The following is a 27,718-nucleotide window of genomic DNA, read 5'->3' on the forward strand; positions in this document are numbered from 1 at the left end:
ATACACCAGTAATCCAAATTTCTCCACATTTACCAGTTAGAAAATAAGAGTCAAGATTAATACTGGTTGTTGAGGAAAGAGCTGCCAAAGTCCTTTAAATAACTTTTTTTTTGCAAAAACACAGGCCTAGTGAGTACAGTGTAGCTAGGCTGTTGCCTGCTGAATTGCTTGGGTGAGGAGGGAAGGACTGTGAGGTCTATGTTCTGCTGTGGCCTGCTAATGTACTTGCGCATACTCAGGTGTTTGGCTATATTCTAGGTTCAATAAAACCCTTACAGAAGAAAATCTTGATGTTACATGACTCCCAAGCATAGTCCAGGAGAATGCCTGTGCCCTGAAACTGGCACTGGATTGTACTTTGGGAATGAATTAGGTCACATAAGCGAAATCATTACATCTTCATTCAGTTTGAGATAAAACAGTTTGCAAAACTCATCAGTGCAAACCATGAAAGGCATGGAGTAAGCAGTAAAGGCATGCAGATGTGCAGATGCACCTTTTAGTGTAATTATCTATTAGGTATTGTTATATTGCCTACATGGACAGATAGCTATTAAGTGTCAGTATTTTGCTTTTGAATTAAGGTATTCCACTTAAATGAGAGAGATATGATTTCTCTGAAACTGGTTCAAGCAGAGAGCACTTATACTAGAGCTCTTTACATGTGCGAGTGAGATGTCCTTGAAAGGCAAAACTGTATTTGGGGATTTATAGAAGCTCCTGGCTGCATAGACCATTATTAATGAGATCCCACAAAGCTGGTCACCTTTTCTGAAAAAAAAAGGAAAAAGAAAAAAGCTGTTGCTTCATAATATACTGACAAAATGCCTTTTTTTTTCTATCTTCTGTTGTTGTTGTTTTTAGCTTAACAAAGCAAGGGAATGTTCATGTAAAAAAGGAAGAAACACAATTTACAGATCTTTTCTATGTGAACTTTGCAGGGCAAACTCTACTGTCTTGCAGAACAATTCAGAAAATGGCTTTTAATTTTCAAGTGGAAAGTGTTACATACAGTGATGATAGTTACTTCCATTCAACTCCCTTAGAAATATTGAGGTATTTGATTCATTTAATTAATCTGTAATGCTTCAACCATTTTTTTATTTACGTCCTTTCCTTATGAGCTTAATTCTTCCTGTGTTTCTTATAAATTGTTATACATCCGTATGTAGACAGATGCCTGAAAGTCTATCACAGTTTGCTATTTAAGTAAGTAGGTTTTTGTCTGTTTATTTTTTTAAATCATGTACTCTAGTTTGAACTAGAGAATTGCACAGTTTCTTTTCATATATTGTCAATTCCACTTAAAAAGCAAATTAGTGTGAGGAGAAAAAAAAAGTAATCACAGTTTGCTGTTCAACTTAAGGTCTGTCGTGGGCTGAGATAAGACCTATGGTGAGAGAAAAGACCATCTTCTAAAACAGCTCTCTTGAAGTATTCACACAGGGCTCCTGCTGAACTGGCCAGGTGGTGCAGACAAGGTCACACATGTTTTTAAATAATGTTTGAATATTGGTTTGTTGTCTCCCTGCTAGCGAGCCAAACCACAAGGCAAATTCTGAATCCTCAATTGAACAAAATTCCCACAAGCAAATCTCAACAAAGCCTGGCACGTTTTGCCCCTGTGTTTGAAAGCAATAGGAATGGGAACTGCATTTCCGAACTTATTCTGTCTCAAGCCGTAAGACACCTCACAGAAGGCCACATGAGTGGAGCAGTTCATGCAAGGAAGAGGGCGTGCAGTGCAGAGACAGTTGTCTTCCAGAGATTTGATTTGAATGCAGGCTGCCAGATGCAGCACAGCTATAACACCTGTCTCCCTATCCCTGCCCCACACATCATTTAATATCACAAACCAGGCTGCCTCAGACTCATATAGTATGAAAAGTGCTATCAAATCATGACGTGCAGATGTAAGTGTGGGCATTCTAACTGTGTAGGTATCATGCTCTATGTATTTGACAGGTCCCATTGACTCAGCTGGGGTAGGATTTCATCCTAGGTGCCTGTCACCTCTAGTAGAATAATCTGAGCATCCTAAGACATACTGTGAGTTTTCCTGCTTGGGATACATAATGTGAACATTCTGGGCTCCTCAGTTCAACAAAGACAGGGGATTACTGGAAAGAGTCCAGTGGAGGGCTGCAAAAATGATTGGGGCCTGGAGAATCTCCCTTGTGAGGAAAGGATGAGAGACTTGGGACTGTTCAGCATGGAGAAGAGAAGACTGAGAGGGGATCTTATCAATGCATATAAATATCTAGAGGGAGGGAGCCAAGTGGATGGGGCCAGACTCTTTTCAACTGTACCCAGTGGCTGCATGAGGAGGAATGGGCACAAACTGGAATACGGAAAGTTCCGTATGAACATAAGGAAAATCTTTACCTTGAGGGTGACAAAGCACTGGAACAGGCTGCCCTGAGAGGTTGCAGAATCCTGTTCTCTGGAGATATTCAAGATCCGCCTGGATGCTTTCCTGTAGGAAACCTGCTTTAACGGGGGAGTTGGACAAAATGATCTCCAGAGGTCCATTCCAATCCCAATGACTGTGATTCTGTGACGAGAAAAAGCAGCCACTCAGAATCACCCACCCACCTTAACCAAATTGTCAAGCATAAATTTCTTCTAAAGCAAACTGCAACTGCAGAATTGTTGCTGGGTGTAGACTGCTGAATTTTGCAGTAGGGAACATTTGTCCCTCCTGTCCAATCTTTCTAAATGTAAAGTCTTTCATAATTTTGCTTCCTGGTAAGTACATCTGGGACTTGTTACTTACTTGCATAGAGAAGTGCTATGATATAGTTTATGCAGAATACAGTATCAGAAAATACTTGTCAGCATCTGTTTAACTCAAAAAAAAAAAAAGCATCTTTCCATCACTTATGCTTAGATTTATTTTATTACTATTATTATTTTTAATGCCATGGAATTTTTAACTTCTAATGGAAATATACTTTTAGAATTAGAAATCTTCTAATCAGTCATCTTAGTATGCTGGCAGTGCCTCAGTGCATTGTTACATCATTGCAAGAAGTTGAAACTCTGAAGTAAATCTCCAGTAAAAGCAAAGAAAAAATTTATTTTGATAGTAAGTATTTGAAAAGCAGGAGGCAATAGAAAATAAAGCATAATTTATCTTTAACTGATATTTTACATATTTACTTTGCTGGATTATTATTTTTTCACTCAAAACATTTAGGAAACCATTACATGAAGTCTTGGGCATAGTCAGATGTTTTCTTAGTTACTGGATGACTATTACAAGAAAAAAACAACAAAGCAAAACCTAGGCTACTAGTGTCTGGCCCAAGGTGAAAGACTCTTCTTTTATAGAATATAGGCTGTACTGCCTTAAGTCTCTGATTCAGCTCCACTGTCTAGTATCTACTACTCTCCCAGATATGAATAAACCTTTAATGTAAGAGTTTAAAGTGTCACTTGTATGAAAGAATGTTATGCTCTCTCAAATTTTCTGGGAAGGGGCCATTCTTTAGACATATTCTATGTACAAAATAATAGCAAAAATGAAATGAAATGTTATTTGCACTGTTTTCCTACATCAGCAAAGGAGAAAGAATCATAGGCATTGTTAAAGGCACTAACTGTAGCATATAGTAAATGATAGCTATAGTACCAAGGTTTGAACAATACAGAATATAATTTTTTGTTTCTTAATTGTTTTGAGAAACATCACTAAACATCAGGAAGTTATTTTATACACACATGCATACATACATACATAGGTTACTCCAAAAATAATTTCTCCTATTTATTTCCGTGGAAAGTAGAACAGATATAAAGAGCAAAATAACACTATTTTATAGAGCAAATTCTCAGCTAAAAATGACTTTTCAACATAGTCATCACCATTAGCCAATTTGCATAAATGAGCTGATCAGATGCTCTTAATTTCATGATGTGACAGCTATGTGTGGCCATCTAGAACATGGCTTATCTTTCATATCACTGTTACCACAGCTGAAATGCACCACCCACCGCTGCACTGTGCTCACATCCACTGTTTGGTGTCCATAAATGTTCAGCAGGTGTCAGTGAATGTCAGTGGGTGCTGTTTTTTCTGCATGGAGGAATTCAGTTCCACACCTTTGCTTCATATGCACTTCCATGTCAGGCGCCATTCTGTTTGTCTGCCCCTCTGTTTGTCTGCCCCTCTGTCACATGGCAGCAAAACATAATGGAATGTTGGTGGGAAGGTTCAACTTCTTCTGCCATACCACCAACATCTGCCACTGATGTCATGGGCCAACGTAATAAAATAGGAGACATTACTTTTGGAGTAGTCCTCCTGTATAATGGTAATACATGCACACACAGATGCATACACTTAAAATCAAGCACTTTGTGAAATATGTATTTCATGAACATCATGAGGCCACAACTGATCTGTTCAATTCGTAGGCATGGCTTTCAATTAATCTGAAGCTGTGGGAAGAGAGGACCTGACTCAGATGAGTAAAAAGTTGAGTTCATGTGGTGATTAGCTGAAAATCAACTCAAAGTGACCTCACATTTTTTCCTATCCCTCTTTGAAATACTATCCAAAATCAATATAGCATGTCTAAAATGTTGCCATCAGATGCCAGGGAATGCAGTTGTTTTCTGGTTTCATCGTTTTATACTTTCTGTTCTTCAGTATAAATGACAAACTGCAAGTGGCACCTGAGAAAGTGTTAAAACACGTAGGAGTTATGGGAGTGATGCTGGCAAATGCAAACAGCCTGCATGAAGGAATACCGCCTTCATTAGATCATCTGTTTTCAAATGTGTCTATCTGTGAAAACAGATGTATTAATGTAGCTCTTACCCCCTAATCAGTACTTGTAGAATATATTTAAATGAAATTGTATCTGTTGATAGCCTAAGAATAGAGAAAAAAAAACTCTCCTTAAGATAATTCTGTAATTAAGAGTCTCAAACTACCAAAAAAAAAAAAAAAGGGACTTTAAAAAGTAGTTTCAACATAGATAAATGTTAGATAGCACAAAGGATGTTAACTATTTCTCATATGACATAAAATGTTGAAATATTCTTCTTGTGTAAGAACATTTGTTTCTTTTCTTAAAAGTTTTATTAAAAATATGACATTTTATTTCTCCTTTTTCAGCAAAAGATATGATCTTACTAAATGCAAATTCAGATGTAAAAATGGTACCAGATTAACGGACTCTAAATTGTTCTCTAGACTATTTTCTTTTATTGTCATGCTTTCCTTTCAAGCCAATCTGTCCTTCTTTGGAGCAATACTTTACAGTCAAATTCCTGTTATAGTGTAGTATTCGTGTTTTTAAATATGAGTATGTGGTGTTCAACTTTGTCTTTCCTTCCATATGTAGACATAAGCACACACATATACTCATGTGCATATCTGTATTCACACAGATTAATGCAACACTGATCAGCACATACTTAATTATTGTGCAGATGGAAAGCCACTGAGACTTGTGATCAAAGTGTGCAGAATAGAAAAAATTATGAAGACTATCTGATCACATACTGCTGAAAAGCCCATTCTAGCAGTTATATACCTGCTCCTTTAATTTATTAGATGAAGTCTGATGTGATGTTTGACATTTATAGATAGCAGCCATACACCAAAACGTCAGTGGATGCATTAGGGGAATCCAGCAACTTCCACCATGGCCTGTTCATCTGGTTTTGAAAGAGCAAGAGCAAGAGAGCCAGTCAGTACAGAGATAGTGCTGTTTCATTCATTTAGCTACCTTAGTTTGGTCCCACAAAGGCATCACTACGTGAATATTTGTTGTTGTTGTTGTTTTTGTTTAGGTTTGTTTTTTTTTTAATATGTATCAATAAACATCCATGGGTTTCAGGGTAAAAACAGCCTCAGTTATGAAGTTGTATTTCATCCAGTCTTTCATCTCCAGATTGAAGAAGACATTTGACTTGATGTCTAACCCACTTACTGTAAAGGGAAATGAGAAAGTTTCTGTTAGGCAAGAAAAAAAATAGATCATTTTTTCATTACATTAAAAATGTTCTAATTCAAAAGTGTTTTTTTGTCTGTCTGGATGGAAGAGTTTGTTGGTGTGTTACCACTTAAAACTTATCTTTTACTTAAATCTGCATGTGCCAGGGATATTTAAGAAAGAAGATTTAGTCAAAGTTATTAATCATTTTTATTTGCAAGTAGGCTGTGCCCAGTATCTGAAGATCTGAGTGGTCTCTGTTACATAGGGTAGGTCTGGGTGTGTGTCTAGTGGTTCTTTTCAGCTCAGAAAGGGCTTAAAGATTCCTTTAATTGCCAAGAGAGCTCTCATTTTGGGGTAAAAAGAAGAATTGTGTAATTCAGAAATGAACTAGAAGGATTCCATTTATAATATCTGTAGGTTTTGAAGGTTATTAAAGGGAAACAATCACTTAACCAAAATTGCTTTCTATCCTTTTCGATATTTCTTTACTTTTTTTTTTTTTTTAAAAGATATCACATAGAATTTAACTTCAAGTTTTTATCTTTGGAAACTAGAATAAATTGCAAAAGTTTTCTAGAAGAGTAAGTGCTTATTTTAAAGTATCTTTTTAATAATTGGTTTAGAGAATTTTGCAAAGTTCTAGGCTTCATCGTCACCTATCTGATTATTGTGTCATTAATTTAAGAACTGAGTATAGGTATTTTTTTCTTTCATATTCTCTTTCAACAAGCAGAAACATAGATTCATATGACTAAGCTGTTATTCACAAACTCCATTTAAGATTCTGCTTCAAAAATATATAGTTTTTAGCTCACAGCAGATTGGAAAGGAAAAAATAGAAAAAAAATAAAGGAAAAAAAGAAAAAAAAAAGAAAATAGCAGAGAAAAGAAAAAAAAGAAAAAAGAAATGAAAGAACAAAGAAAATAAGAGGGGAGGGGAAGGGGAAGGGAAAAAGGAAGGGGAAGGGGAGGGAAAACATTTATTTTTTATTTGAGCATTTACAGTTGCTGACATAAAGTGGGGAAGAGCAGCCTCACTTTGCTGATCAATGCAAACTGCTGCAATGACATCGGCCCAATTCCTTTAAATTCTGTGCCAACCTGAGAGTGAAGCAACAACAGTCATCATGGGCCCTGCACTACCTTCCCACAGAATAGAAGAGCATCCAATTTGCACAACAGCAAGATCAAAAGCTTGGTTGTTCAGAGCACATTTCAAAGAAGACTGCAAGTGGTTCCCTTCTCTTTGTGACACAGAAAGTGTCATTATCAGATACTAGGAATAGATAGCAGTGTTTCCTGATGGGAAAAGGTCCTGTGCTATCACAATATCCTTCTGTCTCTTGAAAAGCTGTGGGTGCATAGTCAAGTACAACCATGAAAGTACTTTATTTCTTTTCCTTTTGTTTTTGAGATTATAGACACAAATTCAAGATAGAAGAAATGATACAACTGAAGAAACAGCAAAAGAGCAGTTGTAGCCAGATGTATAACAAAGCCAGTAAAAGAAGGAAGAACTCCAGGCTTATCAAGGATAACAGCTTTGTGCACATATCCTACTAGATCTAATTGACCTCTGCAAAAAGAAAGAGCCACACCAGCAGACATACAAGTTTCATGCTAGCAACCTCAAGCTACATTGCCAATGTGTGCTTTTATGGTATATTTTCTTTCTCGAGGGGTTTCTCCCCATTTCTGGACAAAAAGAACTTTCAAACAATCTTTTGCAGGAATTCACAGCAAGTTTGAGAATATAAGCAGACATTTCTATAGAGAATTCAAAATTCAGTTTGTTCATATTTAAAAGTTGTCTTTTAGGAATACTTATTTAATAAAAATTATGGAAAGTATGAAAAAAATAGATCTAACTTTTAAACAGGATATATATTGAACTTTTTCATAAACAGCAAGTCACAGTCATTCCCCTATGCTTAAACACTTAAAATATTAAAGCTCATTTAATGTATAATTCTCTTTATGCTGATGTTCAGGTCATATATTATTTAACAAAGGGAACTTCCAGAATATATTTTTTTCATATTATCCTTTTCACAAGCATTATCTCAGGTTTCTCAAGCCTGTGAATGAAGCTTAGTGTGAATTGATAAGCTTTGCTTAAGTAAGAAAGAATCCTAATGATTGTGAGTTACTGTTACATAGTAGAAGTCAAACTCAATTATTTTCCAGTTCTACAATTTTTTTATCTACCATGACACTGTTTCAAACCTCTACCAGGTATTCTTCTTCATTTAGAATCTCACTTCTAAAATCCAGCATAGTGAGGGAAAGCAAAGTGCTAATCAGAAAACCTGACTCTTTCTAATGGGAAAAATTTCTTCTCTGTCAATCATGGATGATATTTCCTCAGGACTGGGACCTACATTTTGCACAGCACTTTCAGCTGGAATTAGTAGATTGATCAGTAAACGGTCACAGCTTGAAGTACTCAATGACCTTGACTGTGCTTTCTGACATATTATTGCTATTACTTCAAATTTACTTTCCAGTCTTTCAGGAGACAACCATTTGGATACTTTTTATAAACAGTGTAACAGTTTGTTATAGAAATGCAAATATATTCAAATTTATTAAAATAAAAGACATTCTGGTATCTTTTGTATCTTGCAATGTAATATCTCTATTTCTTGATAACATATTCCTGCTGTGCCTATCAACAGATTTAAACAATGTTGACTGAAACCACTTAAAATTTAAAACTCAAACTTGGAAAAATCACTTTTTCTAAAGGAAAGTATTTTTTATGAGAATAATCTGGTAAACCTTTCAGAAACTTTGATGTTCCCTTGAGTCATCTCCTGTTTGTTATATCCAAGCATCACTGCAACACATCCACATCTAGAAAAAACACAGAGGACTCATTAGCAATTTAGAGTCACAGTTTTTGTTGTGCAGTAGTCTAAGAGAGACATTAACTATTGAAAGACTTTTTTATTTCAAGGTCTAAGTCTTCTGAAAATAAATGTTTTACATGGAAACATATGCTATTTCTATATTTCCTTGTAAGTTTTTTTTTTTTTAAGTTTGTGTTATTATTTATTCTTATTATGAGAGTAATGAAAAGTAATGAAAGGCAAAAAAAAAAGAGTAAGGTATTTAGGAGAGAGCGCATTATGTTTCCTTTGTAGCTTGCTGTATTCAGTCTGATTCAGAAAATGATAGATGCAATTTGAGACTATAAATTTAAATGTGAGTTTTACAACTTTGGCAACTGGAAAATGCCAATCTATTCCAATGTGTCACTAGACATATCTTCTGTTGTGCTAATGGTCTCTCTAGACTCCTGTCACTGGAGGAGGGATCTTACTTCAATGTCATTGGTCTTTAATACTGTGAAGAACTAACACGTACAGGATCCCAGAAGACCATAAAAAATATTTTAAAGCTATTCACACATAAAGGATCTGGAGCCACATCTGAATGCTACTACAAAAATCTTACTTCTGCTGATCCAGATCTGCAGGAAGCAGAGTGGCCATGCTTCTCTGAGAACCCTGTAAGAATTTCAAGGCAGTGACTGTCAACAAAGATGGTGATGCAGAATAAAAGTCTTCCTAAAATAGGACAAATAAATGTTTGGTTACTGAGTAATGTGAAACACACAGTTCCCACTTCTGTAGGCCTTGCCTGTTAGACAGAAGCACTCCTGTAAGGGGCCTCAGAAGGGTTCATGCAGAGAGGTGGGCTAGTCCCAAAGACAGACTGTATGGGCTGGCCTCAGAAAGTAGCATGAGGCATGAAAAGTCCGGGTGCAACATTAAAATGAAAAGCAACATTGAAACTGCTTACAATTCTGTGGAATATCTGGGAGCACGATGAAGCCACAGAGCCTGTACTCAGGAGTATGACCTGCAGAAAAATAGCCTTGGTTTCTTGTGGTTGATCTGTGAGATAGAACTGCCTCCATTAAATCTCCCTAAAAAATTTCCAGTGGAACAGTATTTCATTTCAATATGCTGATTCCTCGAAATCAAACAATTCTGTCAGAACATGTTGACTCTGTTGCTAGGCTGAATGGATACCCAGCAGACAGGTAGCCCAGGGTTGCTGCTGGGTAGGGCAAAATGTTATGCAGCAGTTGAAGCTAATTAAAAAACAGTATTTCCATTCTGTGGCTAGGATTTCATAATCAATGCAACTGAAGGAATACCTTTACCTTGAAAAAAAGAAGTATATGGGTTTTTTTTGTTTGTTTGTTGTCAAAATACTCAACAAAATACTTCCCAAAACATTAAAAAAAATTGAGAACAAAAATTATGTTCTTTTCAATCCTGATTGATTGCTTTCAAATAATGTTCAACAAAACCTCTGCAAAAGACACCAGTTGAATTTCTTCTTTAAGGGTATCATTTTGTAGGTATCCCCATGCCAAGAAAATCCATTTATTTTCACCAATGGGTTAATCCCATGCCTGTCATAGTTAATAACAAAATATTGTATTAACTAAGTGATAAGAAATCAGACCTTAAATAAGTTAAAGAGGATACTGTATGTATAAAGTAGTTTTCAGGCACAGAAAGATAAAATATTTAGGTTAAAAAAAAAAAAAGATTAAACTTTAATTTACTGTGGACTAATGTGAACACATTCCACATCCAATCTGATTGATAGGAAAGCAAACAAAATTTTATGATAAGCTGGTTCAGATGATTTTAACAATTGATAAATCACGTTACAACAAATTCAAATTGCCCAAGAGCTTCTATATACATTTAATGCCTGAAAATTCTTGATTAGGATGAGGATAGCGATTGATTTTCACTTAACAGACAGATGCCCCTCAGTAGGCAACCAGACACATATATGCCACTGCAAAAATAGGAGTGCTTAGCTCCATTCTTGTTTAATCAGTACCTTAGATGTAAGAATCTGTTTTATTAGCTAGGCTATCACATTTTATCATTGTTTGTGGAGCATTTAACATTCTGTTTAAATAGAATATTTTATTCCAGACTTTCAGGTAGAGATAACAAAGGTATAATTTATCTTGTTAATCCTCTTATTTTCCCTTGTTTACATGACTAATGTTCCTGAGCTATTCATGCCTGATGCCAACATATGGCTCTATTATACCTTTGTCTTCACCAGTAAGCGTTAAATAATCAAACCAACTTTTCTACCTTTCCAGTCTTGGACTTCACCTTACATGTTGTTCAGCTTTTAGTCAGCATGCAAAGCTGCTTGGGAAATATAGTGGTAATTCACATTTACCACTGAAAGAAACAATTACTTGTCTCTCATTTCCAGTAATCCACTTCTATGAGTAAACACCGTTTCTAAAGTAAGTGAAATAACTTCTTTACTGCTCAAATCCTTTTGTTAATAATAATATTTCTTTATTTATATTGCTTGTCACTGTTACATTTTTCTTCTGAAAAATATATACATATATGTACGTGTGTGTATTTTCATATTCTAGACTGTATAAAAGCAAGTGGCTAATGACATTCCCCTAAAGTCTGGCTTACAGTGTAAAAGAAAAAAAACCACACACATTTATTTTCTGCCTGTGCTCTCTACCGCTGAAACTACCATACTGAGATTTCTGGGAGTGGAACAGTGAGGAGGAGTGGAGAGGAGAGGAGTAGCTTGTGCTGGTGCTAAGAAGGCAGGTTAGAAGGTGAATAAGACTGAAAGGGACTGCCTGGATCACAGAGCAGTTTCCTGCTTCCACATGTGCCATATCCTAAAAATATCCTTACATGAATCATAAGATTTAACTGCTTGCCTTCACAATTCTGTATTTAATATTTAAAAAAAAAAAAAAAAAAAAAAAAGAATGCCCACATGCAGTTTTCAGCTCTTTTTTATAGCATGGAACTTCATTATGCTATATTACAACAGAGATTTGATTGATCCTTGAAGTAAATTAAATTTACTTAAAGAAAACAAAAGTCATAGAATTATAGAATCATTTGAGTTCGAAGGAACCACTAAAGCCTACCTAATCCAACTCTTCTGCAATGAACAGGGACATCCACAGCTAGGTCAGCTTGCTCAGAACCTGGTCCAGCCTGACCTTGAATGTCTCTAGGAACGGGGCATCCACCACCTCTCCGGGCAAACTGTTCCTGTGCTTCACTACCCTTATCTTAGAAAAAATAATTCTTATATCGAGTGCAGAGTAGAGGAGCAGGATCACCTCCCTCTACCTGCTGAGTACACTTCGTTTGATGCAGCTCAGGACTCGACTGGCTTTCTGGGCTGCAAGGGCACATTGCTAACTCGTGTCCAGCTTGCCATCCACAAGAAGCCTTGGATTGTTTTTGGCAGTGCTGTGCTCTATCCTTACATCCCCTAGCTTGCACTGATAGTGGGAGGTGCCATGACCCAGGTGGTTGACCTTGCACTTGGATCTATTGAACCTCATGAATTTCTCCTGGACCTACTACTCGAGCCTGTCTAGGAGTCAGTCTTTGAGAATGGTAGATGATTTAATTTAAAATGCAAATTTAACAGTTGTAACAGTTAGCATGAGTCTTGTAGTTACCTTAAATCTTTTCATTATTGTTTGTTTCCTAATGTATATTATTTTAAATACTTTTCTTGTAAGTGTTGCAATTAACTTAATTTAGGCTGGACATTAGGAAACACTACTTTTCTGAAAGAGTGGTCAGGTGCTGGAATGGGCTGCCCAGGGAGGTGGTTGAGTCACCGTCCCTGGGGGTGTTCAAGAAACGTTTAGATATAGCGTTGAGAGACATGGTTTAGTGGGTTTATTGGTGGTAGGTGGATGGTTGGACTAGGTGATCTTGTAGGTGATCTTGTAGGTCTTTTGCAGCCTAGCTAATTCTATGATTCTATGATTCTAATTTCTGGTTTCTGTTTGGAGCTAGTAGGAGACTGTGAGTGAGGCCTTCTTGTTTTAACTACAAGAATCATTGTTCTTGCAGGCAGTCATCATGGTGGGGGATTTTAATCATCCAGATGTCCTCTGGAAAGGAAAAGCTGCTGTCTGTAAGCAGAGAGGAGACTTCTGAATTACACTCAGGATACATAAGTGCAAGGTCCTGCATCTGGGTCATGGGCAATCCTGAGCACAAATACAGGCTGGGTGGAGAATGGCTTGAGAGCAGCCCTGACGAGAAGGATTTGGGGGTGTCAGTTGATGAAAGACTCAACATGAGCTGGCAATGTGTACTTGCAGCCCAGGCCAACCGTATCCTGGGTTGCATCAAGAGAAGCATGGCCAGCAGGTCAAGGGGGGTGATCCTGCCCCTCTACTCTGCTTTTGTGAGACCCCACCTGGAGTACTGTGTCCAGGTCTGGGGCCCCCAACACAAAAAGGGCATCAAGCTGTTGGAGCGGGTCCAGAGGAGGGCCACGAAGATTATCAGAAGGCTGGAGTACCTCCCCTATGAGGACATGTTGAGAGAGCTGGGGCTCTTCAGCCTGGAGAAGAGGGGTCTCCAAGAGGGACCTTATAGTGGCCTTCCAGTACCTGAAGGGGGCCTACAGGAAAGCTGGGGAGGGACTTTTTATAAGGGCATGTAGTGACAGAACAAGGGGAAATGGCTTTAAACAGGAAGAGAGTAGATTTAGACTAGATATTAAGGGGAAAGTATTTACTGTGAGGCTGGTAAGATGCTGGAACAAGTTTCCCAGAGAGGTTGTGGATACTCCCATCCTGGAAGGCTCAGGCTGGATGGGACTTTGAGCAACCTGGTCAAGTAGGAGGTGTCCCTGCCTATAGCATGGGGGTTAGAACTAGGTGATCTTAAAGGTCTCTTCCAACCCAAACCATTTGATGATTCTCAGATTCTCTGGTTCTATGAACTTTCTGGTCTGTGTATTAGAAGTAAAGACCAGAAGAGCATTGCTGGACCTGGTGGTCATCAGTGCATATGAGCTCTTTAAAGAGGTTAAGACTGGAATCAGTCTAGGATGTAGTGATCATGCCCTGGTTAAGTTTGTGATCTCAAGTACTATGGGCCTGGCAAAGACAAGAGTCATAACCCTGAATTTCATTCATTTAAAAAATTACAGAAAGAAATCCCCTGGGAAGCTGACCTGAGGAACATAGGAATGGAACCAGCAATTCTTGAAGGACACCTTTCTGAAGCATCACCTCTGTCTCCCAGAACAGGAAAACAAGCAAAAGACACAGGAAAATGGCATGGCTGAGCAGTGACCTGGTGGTCAAACTGAGGTTTTAAGAAGGAAATTTGCAGGCAGTGGAAGCCAGGAATGGGTGGCCTGGGAAGAATACTGGGATGATGTCTGGACTTGCAGAGATGAAATCAGGAAAGCCAAGGAGGGCACAAATGGAACTGAACTTCGTAAGGGATGTGAAAAATAACAAGGGATTCTATATGTACACTGATCAGAAGAAATAGACCAAGGAGAGTGTAGCCCCTCTGATAAATGAGAAGGGAGAACTGGCAGCAATGTACATGGAGAAGGCTGAGGTACTCAGTATATTCTTTGCCTTGTTCTTAACTGGCAGTCAGGCTTCCTGAGCCTCTCACATCCCTGAACTTCTGTGTGAGGGTTAGAGGAGCAAAATCCCTCCCCTGTAAGAGAAGAACAAGTACAAGACCATCTCATGACACTGAAAGTGGACAGGTCTTTGGGTCTGGATGATGTGCATCCCAGTGTCCCGAGGCAAGCAGATGGTAGCCAAGTCACTCTCCACCATATGTGAAAAATCATGGCTTTTAGGTGAAGATGCAGATGACAAGAAAAAGGAAAACAGCAATTTCATTTTTCAGAAAGGAAGAACAGAAGACTTGGGAAATTACAGGCCAGTGAGCCTGACATCTGTGCCTGGAAAGGTAATGAAACAGATCCTCCTGAAAAGACATGTTAAGGCACATGCAAGGTGAGGAGGTGAACTGAGACAGCTTTCATGAAGGACAAATCATGCCTCACCAGCCAAGTGGTAATCTGTGATGGAGTGACAGCATCAGTGGACAAAGGGAGGCCAACAGATGCCATCTACCTGGGCTTATGCAAGGCCTTTGACATGATCTAACACCACGTTCTTATCTCTAAATTGGAGAGATGTGGATTTCCAGAGTGGACTATTTGATGGACAAAGAATTGGTTGGATAGTTATAGCCAGAATGTTGTTGTCAGCTGTTCTACACCCAGGTGGAGGCCAGTGATGAGTGGGGTCTTCTAGGGGTCCATCTTGGGACTGGTGTTCTTTAACATCTTTTTCAGTGACGTAGATAGTGGGATCAAGTGCATGCTCAGCAAGTTTGAGCACAACACTAGGCTGGGTGGTGTATTTCATATTACAGAAGGAAGGGATGCCATCCAGAGGGATCTACACAGGCTTGAGAAGTGGACCCATGAGAACCTAATGAGGTTCCTTAAGGCCAACTACAAGATGTTGCACTTGTGTTGTGGCAGTCCCCAGATATGAATACAGACCAGGAGAAGGACTCACTGAGAGCAGCCCTGTGGGGAAGGACTTCTGGGTTCTGGAGAACTATAATCTGGACTTAAGCCAGCAGTGTACACTTCATGTTTGGAAGGCCAACTGTATCCCGGGCTGCATCAGAAGAAGAGTTGGCCAGCAGAGTGAGGAAGGTAATTGTCCCCCTCTGGTCTGCCCTCATGAGGCCCCACCTGGAGTACTGTGTCCAAGCCTGTGGTCCTAGTAGGGAAATATGTGGAATATTTGGAACAAGTCCAAAAGAGGGCCACAGAGATTATCAGAAGGCTGGAGCATCTCTCCTTTGAGGACAAGCTGAGGGAGCTGGGCTTGTTCACCCTGAAGATGAGAAGGCTCCAGGGAGAGCTCTTTGCAGCCTTACAGTACTTGGAAGAAGGTTATAAACAAGATGGAGAGTGACATTTTACATGGTATGATAGTGATAGGACAAAGGGGAATGGCTTTAAACTAAAAGGGGGAAAATTTAGATTAGACCTTAGGGGAAAATTCTTTACTCAGAGTGTGGCAAGGCTCTGGCACAGGTTGCCCAGAGAATGTATGGATGCCCCATCCCTGGAGGTGATCAAGCCTGGGTTGGATGGGGCCCTGGTCAGCCTGATCTGGTGGATGGCAATCCTGCCCGCAGCAGAGGGCTGGAACTGTATGGTCTTTAAGTTCTCTTCCAACCTAAAACATTCTATGATTCTATGATAATAACCTTAGCTTCATATTTACCATTTCCATAACATTAAATTTAAACTTTTTTCATGGCTTTGCAGTTGCCCATGTTAATTTATGTTGGTATAATTCATATTTTATTTCATACATGTTGTGAATATATTTTAGGCAGTACATTAGGCATCTTGGACTATGGTATTCTTTTGTTGTTTTCTGAAAACTGAAATCGCTTAATGCTGAAAAAAAGAAAAAAAAAAAAAAGCATTCTTACCTGAATGATAGCCTTTTTCTTTCTTCAGATTCTATGTTCATATGTCTGTGTATCTGTGTCTTACACAGAAAACCATTAATATCTCCTTAGTGCAGTGATCGCAGGCAAGGTTTGGGATTCCTCTCTGTTAGACACAACAGTGTGTCGCAATAAAATACAAGACACTTCCTGCCTCGAAATTTCAAAATTTGAAATTAGACTTTGTATCTCGCCTCTTCTGGAAGATGTTTTCATCTGTAGCAGGTAAATAAAATTTCATGTAACTTCTGACCTTACGATGACTGGGTCATCATTGGATGCGATAACTGATATTGTCTGGGTATCTCCACCTGTCCAGGGACTGTATGGGCCTTCCTGAGGTAAGCAAATTCTTTTTCCCTTTTTTTTGTACCTACTGCTATAACATCTGAGCAGACCATTCTTCGCCTTAGTCCAAGACCATGCTGCTCCACCTTCTTGAAACAATTCTTCTTCTCCAAAATTTAAAATAACCTCTGAAAGTCACTTTGCATAAGGGAAAATGTGATGGTGAAGTCTTATACAAGACATATAGAGCAAACACCCTTTTTCAGAAGTAAAACCCTTCTGAATAGTATCTCTGTAAGGGTACATAGGCAGTGAGCTGGAGACTGAACATCATATTTTTTATTTCCAATTTTTTTGTCAGTATATCAGGGTCATGTCAGCACCAGTGCTTGCCCTGCGGCCTGGCACGTCCAGAAGAGGAGTGGTAAATAGAAATACTGCTCTGAGGCAGAAATCTGACACCTGGGACTGAATTCCTGGCAGATACTAGATTTTTTTTTTTTTTTAAATACAATTTTTGTTAAGTAAGAGGAATTTTGAACAGAGGGACCAAACATTTCACTGGGTACACGGTCCTCCAATTTTGTCACCACCCACTTTCTTATGGAAAAATGTCATTGATCCTCTTAGGGAAGGAATAACAACTCAAGTTCTTTCCAAAGAGATTAACAGTATTACATACGAAACTAGTTGCTGATAATTAAAATGAACAGTTTCTTTTCAAAGTGGTACACTGCTACAGTGTATCAGGACTGCCAGATGGTTATTTTTCATTATGACAAGAGTGATCTTGGTTTTACGCAGTGTTGTACTTGGTGCTGAGATGAAGTCTGCAGTCATAGAAGTTTTGAAGAATGTATGAAAGAAAATGATTTTAAAAGTCTTGTGGGCAAAAAAATAATTCCAATTTTTTGTTTAGCTAAGCTTTTCTCCACTTTTCCCCTACTTTCCCCCACTTTTCCCCTACTTTCCCCCACTTTTCCCCTACTTTTTTAGTAGTCCTCCTTTGTCCTCACTTGAGCTGGGCAGGGATGGGCCAAGCCATGAGCTGAGGCCATAGTCCATGCAGGAATCTAGGAGTTTTGACAACAAGCATTGGACGCTGTTGTTTTAAGGCACTTGTTCCAATTTGTCTATAGTGAACACTAAGTTTTGCATTATACATGCAGGCTACCAGTATAATGCATGTGAAGAGAACTAGGTGAATAGCAGTATTACCTGAACCAGGATGCAGAAAGATTTCAGGATGGTAGAAGTCTTAATTCCTCTTTCTGACAATGCTGTGGCTCAGAGCTGCAGGGGAATGTTTCTCACACAGAGTACCCGCGACCACAATCCTGATAGTGAGTACATCAACCTCTTCTCAGGAGGAGTAGGCAAGGCAAAATGCCTTTAGTATATTGAGTGAAAAGAGGTAGAGAAGAAGATGGTGATTTTTTTCCCCCCTCCAGAATGGCACCTTGCTTCAGGTCAGTGACTGGTGAGCTCCCTCAGGAGGAATTTCAGATCCAGCCTTGGGGGACTCAAAGCCATTCTTGTGTCACAATGGTTCTGCCTTTTTCCATTTTTGCTCAGGTAAAAAGGACCTCTCTGACACACTGGTCAGCAAGTTAGAACAGAAAGGAGTGCATTTTTTCCACTGTTAATCATCAGTGTATGAGTTATGAAGTCCAGTGTGTATGTTAGAAAGTTATAAATAATGAAATTCTCAACAAACTTCAGAAGCGGAGACAGAGAACATAGTAATGACAGGTTTGTCTTGGAGTTTCTTGACTTTTTTGGCAAACAGAATTTCCATGATAATGTTTCTATAATGTTCCTTTCTATTATGATTTTCTTGTATGTATATCATTTGACCTAGCTTTCCTTTGAGTGGATTTTAAAAAAAACAACAACCCTGTTTACAGTTCAGCCTCCAAAGAACTCCTGTATGTACTAGCTAAATACTGTTTCATAATCTCATCAATATTTGTCAGATGCTTCTTACCCTTCTACAAGTAAGAATGTATCTCACAGAACTACTTTTCTAGTTCAAACAGCATTCGATCAAGTAAACAAACAGCTATAACAGAGCTGCCGACCTGCTCCTGTCTACCATATTACTAGTAAACTGTTATTTTGAGAGCATATTTTTTAAAAGATTCCAGAAAAAAAACTTGGACAAAGAAATCTAGCTAATGTCCACATTTTCTGGGTACTTCAAGTTCTTCAAGTATTTCTGTAGTAACAGTGGCTTGGATGCCATACTACAGCAGCAGTGACAAAAATATTCTTCTCCCAAAAAAATCTTTTAATTTACTTAATATGTCTATTAGTTATTTTTTTCTATGACTGTCGTATCAGTCAACTCTCAGATCTACTTATCAAAACAAGTAAGTAATAAACTAAAATCAAGCATGGTGATGCAGGATTTCTTTTTTAGTGCTGCTCTGTCTCTGGATATTTAAATTTTACATGCTCCATTAGCTCCTAAAGCATTGACAGACTGTGATAGTTTTAAAATCAACAATGTCCTACATACTGTGTATGAATAATAGCATTTCAATTAGTAGAAAATAGTTCCTCCCTTTCACTCTTGAAAACATATTTCCAGCATTATAAAAATTAGTTTTGTGAGCTTCACTCCCTTGGAGTAAATATTTATAGTATTTTTGCAGAACGAGAAACAGAAATATCATCATTTTTTAGCTAGCCTTAGCTGAATTTCTGTGACTTAGGTGTTTTATGGCATCTCTTTATAAGTGATATAGTGATAAAATATTTTTACAGAAATAATCACATAGAATTTCTGATCCTGTGACTGCTTTTGTCCACACTTGTACCAGCAGTCTTTAAACTGTTGGAATATGTGCCCTATGGCTATGCCTCTGATCCACACATTCCCTTAAAATTGATGTATCTTATCTGTCTCTTGTAAATACCATTCCAGTTTTTGACAATGTTTAACTCTTGGAAATAACTTTACAGTTTGTTAGAATATAATTAGGCATACTGAGTCATTTTTGTTACCTCATGTTGAATGAAGTTATTCTTTTCAAGTAGCTGCTCTAGATTCAGTGGAATTATCTGTAAAGTAGAGAAACGATACAAATAGGTCAGTGTGATCCCTCAGAGGAGACCAGCCTTTGGACTGGTGTTCCCCAGCCTCCTTATCAATGAACCAGACAGGGGGGATAAGTGCACCCTCAGCAAGTTTGTGGATGACACCTAAGATGAGAGGTGCAGTTGATACAACAGAAAGGAAGAGATTCCATCCAGAGGGATCTAGACAAGTTTGATAAGTGGGTCTGTGTGAACCTAATGAGGTTCAGTGATGCCAAGTGCTGCTCCTGAGTTGGGACAATCCCAGATACATGTACAGACTGGGAGAATTTGAGAGCAGCCCTGTGGAGAAGGACTTCTGGGTTCTGGTGAACTATAATCTGGACATAAGCCAGCAGCATACACTTCATGCTCGGAAGGCCAGCAGTATCCTGGGCTGCATCAAAAGAAGAGTTGGCCAGCAGAGTGAGGAGGGTGATTGCCCGTCTTTATTCTGCCCTCATGAGGCCCCACCTGGAGTGCAGTGTCCAAGTCTGGGGCCCCCAGTACAGGAAAAACATGGAGCTGTTAAAACAGGTCTGAGGAGGGCCACGGAGATGATCGTTGGAGGGCTGGAGCAGCTCTCCTATGAAGAAAGGCTAAGGGAGTAGGACTTGTTCAGCCTGGAGAAGAGAAGGCCCTGGGGAGACCTCATTCTGGCCTTTCAGTATTTAAAAAACAGGAATAGTAATATTTGCCTGAGAGGAAAAAATGAGTGATTGTATGTGTACAGATGGGAAGAGAATCTGACTGCTAAACTGATAAAGCAGCAGTAATGATAGTTCTTCACCCCACAACCAAAACCTACCTCTTAAAATTTCTGCTTTCTTAACATCCAACAAGTGTTTATGATGCGTGTATCTCTTTGTGTGTAAAACAGCAGTGACTCAAAGAAGGGTAAAGACTTCTCTATTAAAGAGTTTCTTAAAGATTCTTCTTTTACTTGTAGACAAGGTGAACCACAAAATTCTGTATTTATGAAGCAATTTCATAGAGCAGCTCTGAAAGAATAGCTCAAGAGGACAAGCAGGCAAAAAATGTAAGTGCAGGGAGTGAATCAATAATAAAATCTAAAGATACAGTCTCATTTAACACCATCATGTTAAATTATATTCAAATTAGAGCTAATAATAGTATTCTTCAAGCACTAGCAGCATGAAATAAGCCTTGAGCATTTCTTGTTGTAAAATGTTTTAACTACAGTATTTCAAACCACTGTGTGAACGTGATTCTTTTTGATTTGAAGGAAGTGGTAAAATTTACTCTAAAACTCTTACAAATAAGCACAGAGGTATACATATACAAAATGTCTGAAGATGAAAGAGAGCATTGGAGCTCATCTGGTCTAACTGCCTGCTCAAGCAGGGACCTTCGGAGCAGGCTGCACAGGACTGCATCCAAGCAGCCTCTCTGGACAGCCTGTGCCAGTGTTTTGTCAACCTCACAGTAAGGAATATTTTAATGATATTCAGATGGAACTTCCTGTATTCCTCTTATTCTGCTCCTGGGGATCACTGAGAAGAGTCCAGTCCCAGCTTCTTAACACCTTCCCTTAAGGTATTAGTATAAATCTATAAGATCTTTCCTGTCTTCTCAGAAGCTAAGCAGGCCCAGGTATCTCAGCCTTTCCTCATAGGAAAATTCTCCAGGTCCCTAACCATCTTCATAGCTCTTTGCTGCAATCTCTCCAGGGGCTCCATGTCTTTCTCATACTGGACAGTCCAGCGCTGGACCCCGTACTGTGGATATGAACTCCCCAGAGCAGAGTAGATGGGGAGGATCACCTCTTTCGCCCTGCTCACAACACTCTTCCTATTGCAGCCCAGGATACAGTTCACGGGCCTTCATGCCCAGAAGGGCACACTGCTGGCTCGTGGATACCTTCTGCTGAGGTGCAGAAAGAACTACCAGAATAGACTCGGAGAAACAGGACCTACTGAGGTTCTAGCATTTAAGGTGAAGAGTTGCTGGCCCCTTGCCTAATCTATGGCCAAGATAAAACTTGTAGAATTTTGTGAAGAGGAGCAAGTCATTTTAGCTGTATAATGCATGGGTGGCCAAGGACCCTGCTCTTGTGGGCTGCATGCAAAAATATGCCTGTTCCTGAGAGCCACAGAGACTAACCACGTGCTTTTGTGATCCAGGGAGAGAGCTGCTGTGGGAGTTGCCTGTGGATAGGAGATGTATCTCTTTGTGTAGGGAAGGTTGTGTCATGAGGCGCTGTCAGAGATGTGACTGACAATGGGAAGACTAAGGCAGAATTAAGAATGACTCCTGGAAATTTCCATTTATAAAGCAACCACCTCAGAAGCCTATGAATTCAGTTTGCATGCCACTTTATGCCACCGGGGCCCCAGAAATGGTGTGACTCTTTTTCCATTGCTGTTTTGCAAATACAGGCCCGACAGCAAGAATTCAAAGATGTAATAAAGAGAGCTTTGATGAAGACTAACACCCTCATTGTTTCCAGCAAAATTCAAGATAAATCCATAAAATAAACAGGATTTTTAATCTGAGGCAGTTAAACTGTCATCAAGCTCTTTGCTAAAGTCCAGACAGAAACGTAGCCAGCACTGATGCTGGATCAGAAGATTAATTTCAATGGCAAACTGTTCTGAATTTGCTGCTTTACTGGCCAATCCCATTAAAAAGTTTCATATTACAAAATATGCGTTTGCGTGGACCAGCATCTCCTATTATGTGGAATATGCCCTTTTTTTTTTTTTTTTTTTTTTTTTGAAACATTCTAGATTCAAGTCTTTTTAACTTAAATTAGTATGTGTGCCTTTATAGAGTCCACAAGAAGCATAGGTTTCTAATTGTGACATACTTTAAGAGTTAATTAGAGTTAATGCTGAACTTCAGTGTCATTTGAATAGATTTCTTACTTGTTTGGTTATCAGTGTAAAGTTTAAGGCATCTAAAACTTTTTTTAAAGATATAGAGAAGAATTTTTAGCCATTAAAAAATATTAGGTACACTTACTGGCACTTATCTTGTTTTGGATGCATTTTTTTTTATTATTATTTTATTTTAATACTGTTTTAAGACAGTTTCTTCCTACATCCCATCTCTATAGATCACAAGATGCCAAGAGGGACACCAGGCTCATTTCCGAAGAAATGCACCAAAAGGCACCTCCCTGGCTATGTCTACATCTGAATAACATTTTTAGATTTTTTAATATTCAATAAGATTGTTTCAGAACTGAACAACTTCTTCTAAATGTTTTATTACAGTTATTCTGGCAATCATTCACCAGAATGCCATATGGTGCCAGTAAATAACCCTTCAGTAGATAGGCATTGTCCCCTACACCAGACATAAACATTTGTTAATTAAACCTAATTAAGCCAATACCGTACATATTGGAAACACATGCTGACCAATTAACTAACCAAAGTTACCCTGGCCAAGTCTTCAGCTTTTTGGCAGATTGCTGACATCTCATAGCTATGTGCATTAAGAAACAACTCAGGCTATGTGGGAAGATGGAGGTGAAAGATGCTTGTGTACGCAGGCACAACCCTAATGTCTGTACAGATGTGAGGCTAATTTTCTCTGTGGCCTGAAAGTCTGTAATCCTTCTGATTCTGAGCATGGATTGGTGATGGAAGTGCCTCAGAGAGAAAACAGGGATAACGTCAATGGCTGTAGACAGGAAACACCAGTGGGTGTACCACCTGAAGACATGTTATGCCATTGCATACTCACAGACAGGCACTTTACACCTTCCTGTACAAACTTTAAAGGCTGGTACCCCGAGGGTCCTAGTCCACAAAATCCTGACAAGCATTCACTGGGCAGCTAGGGTTTTCATAAATCAAGAGTTCTTGGTTCATAGATATCTCCTTGCTTTCAAGATCAGTAGCCAATCATTTTCATTGCTTTTTTGTAACTACATTAACTCTTCCTATTCCAGCACTCCTTTATATATCAGTAGTTTACTCCAATATATGAAATAGTAGTAAGACTATACATACTGCTAAGTCACATCCATCATTCTGCTTTAGTTAGCAACCTATTGACATAAATATGGCTATATTTATACTTTCCGTCACACTCTCCCCTCCAAAATTCACCGTTTCACCAGTCGGGTTAATGTTTTCTTAGTCCAGACATGTCATATTCTACCTTTGGGAAATGTGTGCCTAAGCTCTATCACCTGGGACTGGCAGTGCAGAGAAGGGCACAGGCCGTAGCAATGCAGAAAAGACTGTCTGATGCCTTCATGTACATTCAGCATTTAGAGTGCTGTTGTTTGTTTTTTTTTCATTTAGTGTTAGAAATGCCTGATGCTTTCAGTACAACAAACCTTACAAAACATGTAGTGGGTTTGCATTTTCAAAGTTATATTGCTGCTGAGAGGTTCTTACTGCCGCTTTTGCCTGGTCTCATATAAAGTAAAATAATGCACACCATGTGTAAAACCACAGTGAACTTTCAGAAGCACAAGAGTTAAAAAATATTTCTTAGGGAAAAACTCATTTCCTATGAAAGCAATAACTCTTATTTTAATTAGCAAATTTACTAATCTCACATCCCACCTGCTGCCTCTTGGAAGCTGTAAGCAGCCATATACTAAGAGGAAGCTGAGGACATAACTTTCAGCTTAACAGATATACACTGAAATAGAAACATTTTTAGGAATATTGACAAGAAAAACATGATTGCATTTTGCCTCTAACTACCAATTATTGCAGTATCCACAGATGATTATTAATTTTTGTATGGTATATGCTGCTAATGAGACCAAAGAAGAACAATATGATTATGCATGTTCTTGTATTCATAGTTGCCCTAATCTTGCTGTTCAAATTCATTAACTTTTCCGATGCCTAGTACTACATCTTAATTCTGATGTAATGAAGTGAAAGGACCTTTGTATTTCACTTAATTCAGTGCAAAACTTCATACAAATTTCTCAGATGCAACCAAGTATTTGTATGAAATATCCTGTTTTTATGAATATCATATTAGAAATATTTACTGGTTGATTATTACAATTAGTCTATAATCTATTAGTCCATAAAAATCTATTTAATTAATCTATATTCTACTATAATTAGTCTATAGCATATTGTATGTATATTAAGACAAAATTGCATGTTTTCATTTACTGTAAAAGAATTGACATAATTTACAAACTTGAAAGTGTCAGCAGATAAGTCATTGCATTGGAACAATTGAACAACTAGATTTTAAAACACTGTAATATCAGTTGATTCCTTACAGGGTTCATCTACCCATAACTGTCTCCACTCAGAAATCAGAAGAGGTACACCAGTCATCTGGAGTTTATAACATGGGGTCAAATGATGGAGAAGTTATGAGAAGATGATGAGTCAGATCACAATGCCACCTAATTCACTGCAACAGAAGTTTGCAGGAAAATGTGGAAGTCATTTGGATTGTTTCCCTCCACATGCAAAAAAGAGATAACAGGATATCTATATGTTTGTTTGAATATTCTAGTTGCCTAGGACTCCACGAGAGACTCTAAATGCATTAAAGTACTTCAAGAAATGTTCGTTTATTGCCAATACTGCATTTCATGCCCTGATTTTTGAGAAGCAGCAAATAGAAGGAAATCACCTCCCCAAAATTTTTAATCATTAGTAGAATGTGAGTAGAGACAAGGAGAAATATATTGTCAGAATGTGCATTAGGCAGTCGTAGGGGAAACGTTAACTTTTGTTCTTTCTGAAAAAAGTATGTTCTCAAAATGGTAACTGCAAAATAAGTCTTTAACCTCAGCTATGCTATTTTCTATTCATTAAACCAAACTAGCATCTCACAAGAATAGTCTAAAGCAGATACTGATTTATAGATTTTGTAATTCATTTTCTTCAGATTTTTGTTTAAAAAGTTACTGTTTTTCATTCCTAGATTAAGGCAAAAAATATCAGTACCCTAAACATTTTGGGGGAATTTTATTACCAACACTATGCTTTATTCTCTATACATATTTCCATCCCCTTTCTTGAGAAAAACATGTAAGATATTCCTCCAGCTGCCTACCATATTTATTCATCTGCTGATTTATGAGAAAGTTATGCCAGCATTTCTTCATTGTACTCTAGCTCAGTATGGTAAAGAATTCACAGCCATAATGATACATTTAGCTTGTGTAAATCAGCTTTGCCTCTCTGCTTGTTGGCAGCATCATCTATAAAAAGGAGTTATAATCTTTATTTAATTGATGCCTGTGAAAGTTAGTGTGTTTTGGCCACTATCTCTTTCAAGAATTTGAAGTATCACTAATAGGTCTTTTTACTGCTCATACAAACACTAGGCTCCTAGTAAATCCCAGAATTCCAAATTCTGCTTCAGAAACCTTGCTTGGTTCCATAAGAATAATTCTATGAGAAAAAGTTTGAAAGACCTGATTTAAATGATTTAATGATTTAAGAAGCAGTTAGTCTTGAATTATACATTTCACAAAGTGAAAAAGGCAATCATATGTGATTCCTAAATAGTTAAGTCAGTACATAAAAAGACAGCATGTATTTTAGGGTTTTCTTTGCAGAGGTAGGGGGACATGAAATGCTAAATGAAATTCAGTGAGAAACCTATCATCAGTTTCTTCTGACCTGTGATGGTACAAAAAATCATGCAAAGACAGTCAAGAACCTGATTTGACATGGTGGCCTCGATTATGGTATCTAGAAGAGCAAATCGTTTTCTGAAAAAGATGATGTTAAGTGTAGGCTCTCTGTTACCAGTTACTTGCAACCAATCTGTTGGCCATCGTAACACCTTGCGTAGGCAGGAATGTCAGCTGTCTGGCTGCCAGGGATAGGAATTTTACAAGCAGGTGAATAAGAATCTGTCAAAATGAGTATAATGTAACTATCTTAATGTGTTTCTGAAAGAGACTAAGGAAAGACTGATACAGCATATAATATAATCTATGCTTTTATTCATCATTGTCTAGGTAATTGGCAGAAATCTTTGGACCAGAGTGATAATGTCCTATATATTGCAAAGAGAGAAGTTTTTTGAATGCATTATAAATTGTGCCGTTTCTCTGTTCCAGTGTTTATTCTGAGTCTCGCTGCATGGAGGAAACATTCTTCATAGCTGCTGGTACAGTATTGTGCTTCAGATTTGTGACTAAAATCATTCATAACACATCTACGTTTTGGCTGCCACTGAGCAGTCCTTGTGCAGTATCAAGGCTTTATCTCTTTCACTCTTGACCTCAGTGAGTAGACTGGCAAGAAAATGGAAAGGACACAGCCAGGAAAGCCAACAAGAAGTGGCCAAAGGGATGTTCCATACCATGTGACATCACTCTCACAATAAAGCTGGAGTAGAAAAGGAGATTTTCTTGTTTATTTCTCCAGGGTGGCTCACAGAGTGGCTGAATACCAGACTGACTGTGGGGAATGCTGACTTTTGTTTTTGTATCACTTTTTTTTTTTTTTCCCCCTAACTCTTTCTGTCTTTCACTATTGAAGGATTATGTCTTTCTTTCAACCTATGAATTTCTTTCTTTTGTACTTGCTGCTGTCTCTCCCCGCAAGCGGGAAGGGGAGACCAAGCAAACAACTGTGTGGGCTGTTGGCTTCTGGTCAGATTCAGCCCTCTACATACCTGTAAAAGTGTTTACTTACATTCTCAGTCACATATGTTTGTAGTGGAGAAATAGCAAATGTTTATCTTTTGAAAACATATTTCTGCTTATAGGTCATGACACACGAAGGTTGCTTTTCGTCATTCTCAAAGTTAAGGCTTTCTGGTTTCTCCTCAGACTTTGTATAATATATATTCATAAAAACTATTCAGTCATACTGCTCATAATTGCTACTTTCCTGCCTCAAACTGTCCTAAAGTTTAATCAAAAGTGAAGGAGATTCTGACCTATCTACAGCAACTCTTCAGCACATGCATACACCTTACTGCTGCAAATATACTAAAAAGCACACTAAAAACTACACACACCTTATCTCAATGAAAAATTACCTGGTCTTTCTTTTTCTCATCTTGAATTTGGACATTTTTTTTCCTTTTATTTCTTGACATACA

The 27,718-nt window shown here is 38.2% G+C and overlaps 2 long non-coding RNA genes across 3 annotated transcripts; one reads left to right on the forward strand and one right to left on the reverse strand.

The window, feature by feature from the left end:
• Positions 5,704 to 18,127, reverse strand: LOC110390294. 2 transcript variants are annotated; one of them, XR_002433671.1, is made up of 5 exons: positions 17,825 to 17,912; positions 16,301 to 16,534; positions 9,411 to 9,463; positions 8,733 to 8,807; positions 5,704 to 5,944 (listed from the first exon to the last, which is right to left on the reverse strand). It is a non-coding gene; the product is annotated as an uncharacterized LOC110390294 (long non-coding RNA). The 2 variants fall into 2 exon arrangements; XR_002433672.1 differs by lacking the exon at positions 9,411 to 9,463 and having other exon boundaries at positions 17,825 to 18,127.
• On the forward strand, positions 18,160 to 27,007 carry LOC110390293. The gene is made up of 3 exons (XR_002433670.1): positions 18,160 to 18,358; positions 20,637 to 20,726; positions 26,727 to 27,007. It is a non-coding gene; the product is annotated as an uncharacterized LOC110390293 (long non-coding RNA).

The sequence above is a fragment of the Numida meleagris genome, chromosome Z, assembly GCF_002078875.1.
Source record: "Numida meleagris isolate 19003 breed g44 Domestic line chromosome Z, NumMel1.0, whole genome shotgun sequence".
Lineage (NCBI taxonomy): Eukaryota > Metazoa > Chordata > Aves > Galliformes > Numididae > Numida > Numida meleagris.